Here is a 14494-nt window from a genome sequence, read left to right on the forward strand (position 1 = left end):
AAAAAACCCTGCCCCTCTAATGGACTTTCTCTGGTACAAGAAACTTAAGGCTACTACTCTTTTCATCTCCTCATTACGGTGTTTGGTTTAGGGTTTCTGTGTTTGCTCAAACACCCAATGTCCTATGGTGAATATATAAGAAGTATAAGGCAAGTTTCTTTTACTCAAGGAAACTTTGATCTCATTTGGAAACCACACCTCCAGGAAGTAATCAGAGGACATACCAGATGGTATGTAATTTTTGCCTTAATTCAGTAGAAAAGGTCATTGGTAGATCAGTGGTGACAGAATCCTAGAAAAAGATAACTCAGGTAGCCTCTGAAAAATGAGTTGAACTTGGGAAAAGGAGAGAGAGGTTATTTCAGGTTAACATAGCTTCACACTACCTTACATTCCTGTCTATGAGAGGCAAAGTTTCTGTGGAATCAAGATGGTCAAGTCGCTCCATCACTTTATAGAGAGTTATCAGAGCATCTTCTGAATTGTCAAGCATTGCAGCTGATGGCTCTTTACCCCATGGTTTTCCATTGTTCCTGCTTCATCTTTATTTTTATTCCACTCTTTCACTGTTATTAATATTACTACTACTAATAATAGCACCCATCCCCATGTATTAATCACCTACAATATGATCTATATGTTCATTTCATTTAATTCTCCCAAATATCCTATGATGTAAGTTTTATTATCCTCGTTTCACAGATGAGAAAGCTGAGATACAAAATCATTAAATAACTTGCCCCAAGTTACACAGTCAGTAAGTTCACATTACTGTCTGATTCCATAATTCATGCCCCTCCCACTCTGTTAAAACACCTCCTAGTCTTAAGGTTTGTTTAACTATGTTCACTCTCTCTCTTCCCATCTTCTGTTGCCATCACCAGTGCTGCAGAACACAAACAAGCAAAAACACAGACTAGATACTAGAGAGGGTTTGAGCAGAGAGACAAATTCTTGCTTCAAAACAGTCACAGTTGCTGGAATTAAAATGGCAGCCGGAATAGAAGCTGGTTAGAATGGAATAAAGGAGGGAACATATTTCCAGGTTTTAAGGTGGAGTTAGAAACAGACATCAGCCTCCGATTTCCTCACAATTGGTAATTACAAGAGGGCAGTGCTGTCAGAGCTGCCGGGGGTCAGAAGACCTTCACCTTCACCCGTGGGGTCCTCACTCTTCACAGGAGTGAAGGTTGACACAAGGCATTCTGTGTCAGGCACCCTGCAGCGTCAGGGATGTGAATGGGGCAGCCTTCCGTAATTGGGATTTCCTTAAAAATATTGAACATTTTTCACTATTAAACACTATCTTCAAAATCCTAGGGCAATGTTCCAAGAGCTTTGATTCACCCTGAAATGATTTGGTTCTCAGAATGTTTCAATTTCTGGATTTAGCAACTCTGAGCTGTGGTGCAGAAAAATATATTTTGAAAAATCCTTGAAGCTAAGGGCTCAGGAGAGCCAAGTAGCCAGCTAGAAATTGCAGAATATTTCATTTCATTTACTGTTTCAGCATCAGGATTTCTGCATGATGGGTATCCAAACAAATATCGGACCAAAAAAAAACCCAAACCATTTTACGAATTAGATAGCAGGATTCAACCTTTTTTTCGTATTTATCATTTTTAACAGAAAATGAACTGCTGCTGATGAGTGCTAATACCAATTCCTGTATGATCTATATGATCTGCATTCTCATTGTGCATATAAGCCAATCTGGAGCAGTCCCTGGCACATACCAAATACTCCATAAATGTTAGTTGTCATTTTTATTATTAAAATAAGGAAATACTTTTTATAATCTTTTCTTGCATCAAAGAAACATATATTTGGCTCTAAGAAATGAAGAAATCTGATTTTGAAGAAATCTGATTTGGGGGACCAGTTTTTAGTTCTGCAATTAACAAACTGGGTTGACCTTATTCACTGATAGAAATTCCACTTTGCAAGCAATTTATTATGATTGTGGTATTATCTCTAACAGTTACTAAAACAGCTCTCTTAAAAATTATCAAAAACTTACTAACTGCAAAATCCAATATGCTATAGAATATAGTACTCAGTCATAGAATACAGGTATTAGAAAATGCCCCATTCGAGCTTCCCTCTCATTTCACTCACAAGTACCACACCACTACCATCTGATTGGTCCAAAATCTCTATTGGTTTTGCCTCAATTCACTTTTTCCAATCTATCTCCTCCTTTCAATAATCACTTCCTCAGCCCTAGTTGGATCTCTCATTATCTCTCACCCAAACAATTAAGGTTGTTGCCTAACCTATATCCAGGCTCTTTCCCTTTCAATACATCTTGAGTATTGCCACCAACATTATTTTCTGAAACAGATCAAACCAATGCCACTCCGTTGCTGGAAAAGCTTCCTTTAGGTCTCTTCCACATGCTCCATAATGTCCGACTTTCTCAACCTATTATTTAAATTCCTTCACAACACAGCGTTTACTCACGTTTCTAGATTGAACTATATCTACAGCAATTTTTCTTACTGTTCTTGGAAACTGACCTTACTTGCTTATCTTTTTTTGGTTTGAATTTAATTTTATTTACTTTTTTATACAACAGGTTCTTATTAGTCATCCATTTTATACACATCAGTGTATACAAGTCAACCCCAATCTCCCAATTCATCTCACCACCACCACCACCCCTCGCCGCTTTCCCCACTTGGTGTCCATACGTTTGTTCTCTACATCTGTGTCTCAATTTCTGTCCTGCAAACCGGTTCATCTGTACCATTTTTATAGGCTCCACATACATGCGTTAATATACGATATTTGTTTTTTTCTTTCTGACTTTCTTCACTCTGTATGACAGTCTCTAGATGCACCCACGTCTCTACAAATGACCCAATTTCGTTCCTTATTATGGCTGAATAATATTCCATTGTATAAATGTACTGCATCTTCTTGCTCCCTTCATCTGTCGATGGGCATTTAGGTTGCTTCCATGACCTGGCTATTGTAAATAGTGCTGCAATGAACATTGGGGTGCATGTGTCTTTTTGAATTATGGTTTTCTCTGGGTATATGCCCAGTAGTGGGATTGCTGGATCATATGGTAATTCTATTTTTAGTTTTTTAAGGAACCTCCATACTGTTCTCCATAGTGGCTGTATCAATTTACATTCCCACCAACAGTGCAAGAGGGTTCCCTTTTCTCCACACCCTCTCCAGCATTTGTTGCTTGTAGATTTTCTGATGATGCCCATTCTAAATGGTGTGAAGTGATACCTCATTGTAGATTAGATTTGCATTTCTCTAATAATTAGTGATGTTGAGCAGCTTTTCGTGTGCTTCTTGACCATCTGTAGCTTTGTAGTATAGTCTGAAGTCAGGGAGTCTGATTCCTCCAGCTCCGTTTTTTTCCCTCAAGGCTGCTTTGGCTATTCGGAGTCTTTTGTGTCTCCATATAAATTTTAAGATTTTTTGTTCTAGTTCTGTAAAAAATGCCATTGGTAATTTGATAGGGATTGCATTGAATCTGTAGATTGCTTTGGGTAGTATAGTCATTTTCACAATATTGATTCTTCCAATCCAAGAACATGGTATATCTCTCCATCTGTTGGTATCATCTTTAATTTCTTTCATCAGTGTCTTATAGTTTTCTGCATATAGGTCTTTTGTCTCCCTAGTTAGGTTTATTCCTAGGTATTTTATTCTTTTTGTTGCAATGGTAAATGGGAGAGTTTCCTTAATTTCTCTTTCAGATTTTTCATCATTAGTGTGTAGGAATGCAAGAGATTTCTGTGCATTAATTTTGTATCCTGCAACTTTACCAAATTCATTGATTAGCTCTAGTAGTTTTCTGGTGGCATCTTTAGGATTTTTTATGTATAGTATCATGTCACCTGCAAACAGTGACAGTTTTACTTCTTCTTATCCAATTTGTATTCCTTTTATTTGTTTTTCTTCTCTGATTTCCATGGCTAGGACTTCCAGTACTATGTTGAGTAATAGTAGTGAGAGTGGACATCCTTGTCTTGTTCCTGATCTTAGAGGAAATGCTTTCAGTTTTTCACCATTGAGAATGATGTTTGCTGTGGGTTTGTCATATATGGCCTTTATTATGTTGAGGTGGATTCCCTCTATGCCCCCTTTCTGGAGAGTTTTTATCATAAATGGGTGTTGAATTTTGTCAAAAGCTTTTTCTGCATCTATTGAGATGATCATATGGTTTTTCTTCTTCAATTTGTTAATATGGTGTATCACATTGATTGCTTTGCGTATATTGAAGAATCCTTGCATCCCAGGGATAAATCACACTTGATCATGGTGTTTGATCCTTTTAATGTGCTGTTGGATTCTGTTTGCTAGTGTTTTGTTGAGGATTTTTGCATCTATATTCATCAGTGATATTGGTCTGTAATTTTCTTTTTTTGTAGTATCTTTGTCTGGTTTTGATATCAGGCTTACTTGCTTATCTTAACATCTAGGTTGTTGGTTGGTTGGTTGGTTGGTTTTAATCTGTTAGGAAAGACTTGCCCTCTCTTCCCAATTCCCCTCCACCCTTTCAGTGTGTGTTAGTTTCAATTCCAACGCTTTCTCTTTCAAGACATCTTCCCAAATTTTCTCTCTCTCTCTCTTTCTCCCTCCCTCCCTCATTTTCTCTCTTGCTCTCTCCCTCCCTTACCTCCCATAGCACTTCATTTATTCCTAAAATGTCTTACTTCCAAGAATAATGTTAAATATGCTTGAATCTGGGGTCACATTAGGATTCCTAGAAGGGAAGAACCACAGTGCATTCCTTTCATAGCACTCAATGTTGTATCTAGAACTGCCTATGAGTTCACAGAGTAGATACTTCATAGTGCTTAATGAATGAAAATAACCTTATACTACTGTAGTTGAAAGTCAAAAATTACTCTGTAATGCAGATCTCCAGTACCACAGTTAAGTTTCATTGCATCCGGTAACCTGTTTGTCATCTCTTTATTGCTTGAATTCCCAGCAGTGAGCACAAAACTTGCCAAATAATAGACTTTTAAATGACTGTTGAATAAATGACTAGTGGAATGAATAAAGAAATGAATAACTAAAGTAGGAAAGTAAGATGAATCATCGAATAATTTTAAGTAAACATGAATTGTCTCACTTGCACAGTTGAATGTACCTCCTGAATCAGGATCCAATAATTTTCCCAAAACGTCTAATTAAGAAAATGATGCTAAAAGGAGTACTCAGAGTGGTTGTCTGTGCTGGTAATCACGCTGGAAAATCCTGAACGTCAATTGGCAACTCAACAAATGAAGCAATGAGGTGTATTGAGGTCTTTCCTAGGTGGTTGAAGCCTGGGTCTCTCAGGAAACAAAGCACTGTATCAGGGGGCCAGTTTCAGAAACCAATATTTGGCATCACTTTGCTGAAGTAAGAAGAAGCCCATCCAGCTGTTGTCCTGAGAAAGAAGACCTATGAGAATAAGTCAAGAGCAAGAATAGAGTACGCAGCCGTATCAATGCACCATATATACACCTCTGGCATCCTTCCCCAAAGCACCTAGTGTACTGTTCAGCACAGAGAGAGATAAAAAATGCTGTTGAGTATTTGCCCTAGCCCAGTTCTATGTGGCCAAGAAAGGTGGGTAGCCTTTGGAAGGGATTCAAAAATGTCATTCACTGCCTGAAACTGTAGGGCTGATTCCCTTGAGAAACACAGATGTTCAGTCCAGTTGCCCATATTTTACCATGGGGAAGGTATGAATCACTTCCCACATTTCTTTCATTTCTTCCCATTTACTAAAGCCATTTCAGTCCACACAAATGCCTAAGATTTGGAAGATTAGCAGCTCCCTTGCTAATATTCACTTTGGATGTAACATTGGCATGACAGTTTTGAGATGGAAAAAAATTAAGAAAATCATCAAAAAGACATATCAGCACGGGATGAATGAAAAAAAGAGGGTGAACTATTATTAGGGAAACAAACATGTTTGCATCATGCTTTTGCACACACAGTCTCTAACATAATAAATCATGTAGCTCCCTAAATTAATATTTTATCCTCCCTCATTTTTCAACTACTTGAAAGTAGTATATGCATGGGTTGGTGCCGTGCCTAAGAGTGAGCAGTTAAATGAACTTTCTCTAATTCCTCACCATTCTGTATTCCAAGCAACATTTTACTTAATTTTGTCCTGACAGCAAAGAGTTTGTTTCCTACTCTTTCCTCCTTTTTCTTGCCATTTTAAAACAGAGCTGCAGCTAAAGTGAGAGGATGATAATAGTCCTGCCAAATAGCAATACTGCACATGGTCAAGGTCACAGTCATGAATAAATCTTCGACTTAACATACTCACTATTAATATTTATTGATGATGAATAAAGTCAATGAGGTGAGCTATAAATGCCCCATCATATCCAGCAGCTCTATAGACGGATTCCCCAAAAAACCTATCATTTCTTCCTAGGATGTTTCCTTCCTTCTTTATCCTTTCCCATGGCTGTTTCCCGGAAAGATTTTTTCCTTTCCTCAAATCAAAATTTCATCTTTTAGAAATCAAGCAACAGAAGAACTGAGAAGTATTTTAATTTTGATCTGCCCAATTTTATATCCAGATGAGATATGCTCAACTACAGAATTTTGAGACTCTTTGCCTCTCTAAATGAGATGCTAACTTAGATTACATCTCCAGGGATTTTTCTTTTCTGCTGTCATATTACCAGGACAGATGGTCACTCTAGCAACAAGGGCATAATCACCCGAGAAGAAAGACCAATGTGATCCAGAAAAATTGGGGGAAACTTCATGCTGCATGAAAGAGATAGGATTTGAGCTAGATCTGAAGGATAAAATTGGGAGTAACAGGATTTGGTGGTTCAGGTAAGTGTCCAGACATGGTGAGGCTGGGTTTCCCAGTGTAGTTTAAGATGGACAGATATGGGAAAATGCCAGACAGGACGAAAGAGCACAAAGATAAAACAACAGGGATAGTAAAATAGATTTCACATTTTCTGTCAACTCAAATCAGTTGAAATAGCTTCCAAGAGCCAATATCTGGTCTCAATTATGAACTGTGTGCTATAATCATTTAGCAACGTCAGCCGTGAGTATGGGAAGGGAGCACAGCAAGCCAACTACCACTTACAATATTTGTCATCCATATTGGATGGCTTTATTGAGGGAACCAGTCTTTAATACCTTGGTAAGAATAATCTTAAAAAAAATTAAACTTGATTTCATGTAAGACATTTGTTGATTTTATTTGATTATTAAAGGCAAGAATTAGTCAAAGGTATACTTTTCGTGGATAAGAAAGAACACCTTAACAATAGCCTATACAAAATGACCCACATCATACTGGAAAAGTTAAACTCTCTTGCAGAACATTCCTAAAAAAAAGATGAAAAAGTTGTTGGGAGAGAGGGCACAGACTGGCATACTATGTTAAAATATTAATGTTGATAAACATTCATTTATTTAGATTTAATATAAAGCATAGAAAATAGATTGTAGAAATAGGAAGGAAGCTGTGCCCCTAAGGTAAAATGCAGTTTTATAGTTATGAAAATTTAATTTGACTGCTTTTCCAATAATTGCTCATATATGTAGCAGCAGCATGCCGGCAAGATAACGGTCAATCAAATGGACGTCACCCTGTAAATGCTCTTTAAAAGCCTGTGCTGTGTTTCCTGGTGGGAGAATGGCAATGCTTCCAATTGTTAAAAGATGCCCAGCTGAAAAGCAGAATAAGAAATTGGACAGTAGGAAATCTTTATATATTGCCATTTCCCTCCCTCTCTCAAATTAAATTCCTGTTGGGAGCTGGAACTATTTTTTTTTTCTTCCTGAAAATAGAAAATCTGTCACATCATAAACCAAACCTTGAGCATAGAATGTGTGAGGTTCTCTTCTTAAAATTCTGTTTGTGGTCAAGAAAAATTAGGATATGTTACGAATATGGGCTGGGCAAATATTTCTTTCATAGGTGAGTAAAGGACGGCAGTAGGTCCCTCAATGTATGAAAAATTTCCCTGGATCCTGTTTGAAGAACAGCAGCAGAAAGCTTCCTCTCTGTCTCTGTCGCCCTCTGAGCCTCCTCTAATTCCTCTCTTCCTTTTGTTCTCTTCCTCGTTCCCTATTTCCCACACTCTTCATGACCGTTGAGAAAACGCCATTAATAACTGGTACAAAGAATCGTGCTCGGTGCATGGAGATAAACTGGGGATGACAAAATATCAACTTCCTGCTCCTCAATTGAAAGCCCTATCTGTACAACTGGTAATTACTTTTAATTTAATTAGGACTCCTGGTATTGTTTCTATCTCATAGATTACACTATAACGTGTAATGTGTTTAAAGCAACAAGACAAATTGAGGCGAGAAAACACAGAAAATATTACCTTTTTGTCTATAAATAATACCACAGTTTAACTCTTCAAAAAGCCCTCAGGTAGCTTTACTATGGGCTAATTATTATTTTCCATATTCTTTTGGCTTAAGTAAGCAAAAATCTTATATAATCTAATGAAAAACTACATCTTGTGGCTCTTTGAAAAGAATTTTTTGAACTCTACATTTCTCCTTTCCTTTCTCAGGCAGAACAAATAAATGATTTATGCTGTTGCTTGCTAAAACAAAACTCATATGACTGGAAAGAACAATGCTTGGTGCTAGAGAGAGAACATGACATTGACTCTTAAATGTCGGGGTGTGAGGGTGGCTTTGGAAAGGCACCGTTTTTAGGCAGAAACACACTGTGAAAAAGACAAGGAAGCCCAGCTGAGATCTTTGCTGACTCAAAGGAATATGAGGGATCCATTTCTTTGTGAAAGACATACATTCTGAGTTTCTATATGGAATTCGCAAATCGTGAACTACTAAATGACCTCAGATGACCATCTACATAGTTCAATTGTATAATAAGGAGTGTTGATTAGGACTCTGAAGATCTCTCTTTTCAAATTGCTAAACTACAGAACAGGTAGTGAAATGAGGTGAGAGAGAGAGACAGACAGACAGAAACACAGAGATACAGAGCAACAGAGAGAAAATATAGGGGCACAAATACAAGCAGACAGATGCCTCCGTTGAAAGAAGATTCCCCACACTGAGCTTGCAATTGCTGTGCACTTAAATGAAAAAGTCTGAGTGAATGGCAAGGTAAAATATGATTGTAAACTTCTCTAATAATATTTGACCTTTTCATCTTGTAAATTAGAGGTGGAGACTTACTAGCGTAGGTAGATTTACTGGCCTAACAAAAACTTACCTGCAAATTTCATAGCACACAGAAAACAAACAGACCTCCCCATCAAAAGCTTGCCCTTTTCTAGAATTAGAGGTACATGTTCACAGATAATTTTAGAACCCAAAGACCTTAAATATCATCTCGTACAATAACCCCACTTTATATAGGGCAAAACAAAATTCTCAAAAAGGAAATTAGAGTATATATCCCAGCAAGGCAGAGCAATCCCGAGGACCAAATTCTCTTTTTCAATCCAGAGGTTTTTTCCCTACACAACATTGTCAACTACAGTTCAAACTAGTGAACTTCAGAGGCTTAACAGAAGTTACCCAAAATTAAATAATACCTATTTTTAGTCCCAAATTTCCTGTCATTCCAAGAGAGAAAAGCACTTAAGTTCACCTGCATGGCTGAGCTGATTATCATAGTGTGTCGGTGTCTAGAACAGTTCCTCTCTGGCAACCTGGTATCCACAGTCTGGCATAAAGGTACAGCTGTTGCCCTATTTGCAGCCCAAGAAAATAGCACTGGCAGCCACTTCCTGAAAGACAGAAGACTTTTGGAGAAATGGCAGTGTTCTCTTGCGAAAATAGCAAACCATCATCTGGGTAAATTCAGGAAAGCTTATGACTTCTGCCCAAGTGCAATTGTGCAGTGATGATGGCAAGTCAGTACTGTGTTGGGATAGAGATCTAGATAAAGGTCAATTTAGATTTAAAGAAGATATAGAGAGCGGTAGGTGTTCAGAATAGGAAACAATTCCTTAGGCAAGCTATGACTTTTCTTTCTTCAAACATTCACATAATTCTTGTTAAATAGACAACTGTAAAATGGTATCTTTGAAAGTATAATTATATTTTCAAATAAAGCCACATAGCTATACACATACTTCTGGGTAAAGTTACGTACCATTTTACAAAGAGGTAGGACGGGAAGTGGGAGGAAAGGTAATGGATAGGAGTGGGGTTGAGGCTGAGTCATATTATGGCTTTTGATGTGTAGCATAGTATATTGATGCCCTACAGATCTGGGGATAAAGTAAATACAGTGCCTGTCCCCATGGAGCAAACAGTCAGGCAGCAAAGTTGAGTAAGTAACACTGGGCAGGGGTGAGGGGAGCAAGGGGACAATTATTAATTTAAAAACTTGTTACCATAACTGAGAAAGGAGAGTCTCATAGAACATGATTCTAATAAATTCCCACAAAGCTTTATGGAACTAGAACATAATATTGAAATACATCCTAATTTCTTCCTGTGAGATTGTGTACAAGTCATGCTAAGAATGAAAATGAAACTCTTGTAAGTTTCTTGCTAGTAGTTGGGAATTCACTGAGGTTTTCACCTCTCATGCACTAGCAAAGGAGGGAAATAAGATTTCTCGCCAAGAAATCAAGAATGATATCAACTGTGGAGCAAAGCAGAGATGTGTAAAGTCACACCAAGGAGAAAAAGTGATTCTCAAGTCAGCAAGACTGGACTGTATCCTGCTTCAATAAACAAAACTATCTGAAAAATAAAATAGCAACTAATAAAGATTCAGTCAGCAAAGAACACATACAAAAGGAGAATCATAGAGCCAACGCTGGCTGTACCTACTTAAGCACTGTCCCAAAGAAAGGGGGTTTGGGATGTCAGTGTGTCCTTGCCAAATAGGACGGAAGGCCATCTCGAGCATGAGGATGAATGCATGGAGATAAAAATCAAAAGATTCAGCAGATTTCAGGTCCCATTAGCAGTAAACTTCTTACCCTGAAATGGATGCATCAGAATGTCTTTTCTTGATTTTTTTAAAGTTCAGTTTATCTAACACTACATCTTCTTCATCTTATTTTTCTATCCTAAGTTACCTTCTGATACACATTAGATCTGTCTGGAGGGATAAAATATCCTGATATACCAAGTCAAGTTTTCCCATTTGTGTGACCATGTTATTTCTTCCATTCTCTATTTGGTCCTTATTGATCTGCTTTCTGTATGTGTCTAGGAACTGTAGGAAAGCAGGGCCTATGATGGGAAAATGTGGAAGGGGAATGACAGTTTGATCTGCTAAAAGTTGTATTTGGTGGCAGTAGCCCAATCTTGCCCATATGTCTTCACAATAATTTATATTGCTCAAGAGTCTACCGTGGCTCCCTATCACCTATCATAGATGATTAGAATCTTAGTGCTGAAAAACATTTGTAATCGTCTAGCAGGAACACACCACTCTATGGAGAAAGAAAATGAGGCATAGAGAAGTTAAATCCTTTGCCTATGACAAAACTCTGCTCAGTCTAGAAATATAGATCAGTGTTCTTTCAGCACCAGGTACTGCTGCCTCCAAAGCCTGTTTTCTGGAGAAGAACCTGAGCCACAGGTGTGGCGGATGGGAGGGTCCTAGATAGGAGTCTTTGTGTGAGATTGTAGAGGTTCACTTTGACCCTGGCTTCTAAGTCAGAAGAAAGCATTGACCTTTTCTTCAGCAAACCAAAGATGCCTCTTTCTTGGGATATGTCCAGTCCAAGAAGAGTCCCCTCTGAATTCAGCCCCTCACTACAATCTGCATTCATTGGATCAGTCAACCCCAGAGACTGAGTTGGAACTTGACTAAGGAACCCCTACTCTGAACCAGGCAGGTGAAGCCTGACATCTGAAGGTGACCAGTGGATTGCAGAGACAGGGACTGACGGAGACATATTTTGAGAGAAGCCCAGCATCTGTATGGAAAAAATTAGCATCTGGAGCAAAAAATTAATCTCCTGTGGCTTCAAGTGGATATTATAGTAAACATGCTACCTGGAACCACTGCCAACTCCCACTTAATGGAGAAGGAATAGGATGAACTCAAAAAAGTATCACTTACAAGAGAAAATAAAGGATGCTAAGGAGATTTACTAGAAGGGTGGGATGAAATCCACCAACCAAAGGAGGAGGATGTGGCTGAGGCCTTTAGACTAACTTAATAGATTGGTCTTGGGAGGGAGTATCATCTAATAGAGCCACAGTGCATGGCTACTTATGGATTGGCTTTAGGAAGATGACAAGCTCTAATGAAAACCAAATTTTCAAGCCAGAGGAATATTCAGGAATATATGTAGATTTACCACAAAAGGACAGCAATCTGTATGCAGGACTTCCAGGAATATCTGTAGGTGATGTTAAACCTTTCAGTCCTGTGTGCACACGTACACTGAAATGCACATGTCCCAGATTCACTCTTCACTGGATGGATACCATGGAGAAAAAACTGCTGGCATTCCCTGTTACAAAGAATGACTTATTGCGTTACGTTGATGCTTCATTGTGGCACATCTAAAGAGCGTTTTAGTGAGGAATGTGGAATCCCTAGCATTGCTGGGCCTCTGCGCCTCAGGCCACTCTCTTCCGCCTTCAAAGAATACTCACTCCCCAGATCCACAGCTTCTTCCTCGGACCTCAGCTTCTCAGCAGCAAACACCGACTTTCCTGGTAATCTTTATTCTTTATCTGCTATTCACTGATCTATATCACCACCATCAGTATCACCATGTTAAACCCAAATTATCTTACTAAGGCATCAGTCTCAAATTCAAGAGTGTCTATAGTTATCTCACTACTTGAATCATGTTTATTTTCTATTCCTCTAACCTATCTCATTACCTTCTGAAAAAGCTGTGATCATAAGAAATGGCCTTTTTTCTCTTTCCACCACAATACCAAAACCACTTCTAACTGAGAGTGGCCTTCTTATGTGTAGGTGGTGCTCCAGTTCACCAGAGTATCCAGATCTCTAATGAATTACACCCTATTTGCTTCTCTCATTTGTGTTACTAGCCAGGCCTTGGGGGCATTTGAGTTTGTGGTCCTTGGCCTCTTAGAGCAATGATTTTTCAAGCTGGGGTCCTTGGAAAGTTTAGTTGATAGACAAAAATTCATCACCTTTACTAGAAAAAAAAAGACTCAAAATGATTGTCTTGCTCAAAACTGTCTCATATGAAGGGAAAGAAGGTTGTTTCTGTTTTAAAAGCTCTATACCCTTCAATATCCTTCAGGAAATCATCCTATTCTATTTAGGTTAGCAAGGGCAAATAATAATGAAGCTAATGATAATAAAACAACAGTAATTAACAACTGCTCATCACGTATTTTATGCAAGATCCTGTTCTATGTGTCTTTCTTAACTTGTTTAATCCTCATGAGACTCTCATGAAGTAGAAACTATAATTGTCCACATATTACAGATGAAGAAACTATACATAAGGTACTGCAATTAAATGGGCACTAGCCCATCCTCAAATCAATCAATGTGATACACCACATTAACAAAACGAAGGATAAAAATCATATAATCATTTCAATAAATGCAGAAAACGCATCTGACAAAATTCAACATCAATTTATAATAAAACTCTCAACAAAGTGGGTATAGAGAGAACATACCTTAACATAACAAAGGCCATATATGACAAGTTCACAGCTAACATCATACTCAGTGGTGAAAAGCTGAAAGCTTTTCCTCTAAGATCAGGAACAAGACAAGGATGCCCTCTTGCCACTTTTATTCAACATAGTGTTGGAAGTCCTAGACAGAGCTATTAAGGAAGAAAAAGAAATAAAAGTTTCCAAATTGGAAAGGAAGAAGTAAACCTGTCACTATTTATGGATGACATGATTTTATATACAGAAAATCCTTAAAGCTCCACCAAAAAGCTGTTAGAACTAATAAATAAATTTATTAAAGTTTCAGGGTCCAAAATCAATATACAAAAATTGGTTGCATTTATTTTTTACCATTTTTTAAACTGAAGTATAGGTAATTTACAACACTGCATTAGTTTCAGGTGTATAGCAAAGTGATTCAGTTACATATATATGTATATATGTGTATATATAGATATATATATATAAAATTTTTTCAGATTCTTTTCCATTATAGGTTATTACAAGATATTGAATATAGTTCCCTGTGCTATAGAGTAGGTCCTTGTTTACCTATCTTATATATAGTAGTGTGAAGTTGGTTGCATTCCTATACACTAAAAAAAAAACTATCAAAAAGAAAAATTCAGAAAACAATCCCATTTACAATTGGATCAGAAAAAGTAAATACCTAGGATTAAGTTTAACCAAGGTGAAAGATCTATACACTGAAAACTATAAGACATTGATGAACAAAACTGAAAAAGACATAAAATAAATGGAAAAATATTCCATTCTCATAGATCTAAAGAATTTATATTGTTGAAATGTCCATACTATCCAAAGCAATCTACAAATTAAATGCAATCTCTTCAAAATTTCAATAGCACTTTTCACAGAAATAGAAAAAACAATC

This window comes from Pseudorca crassidens, chromosome 17, assembly GCF_039906515.1.
Source record: "Pseudorca crassidens isolate mPseCra1 chromosome 17, mPseCra1.hap1, whole genome shotgun sequence".
NCBI classification, from domain to species: domain Eukaryota; kingdom Metazoa; phylum Chordata; class Mammalia; order Artiodactyla; family Delphinidae; genus Pseudorca; species Pseudorca crassidens.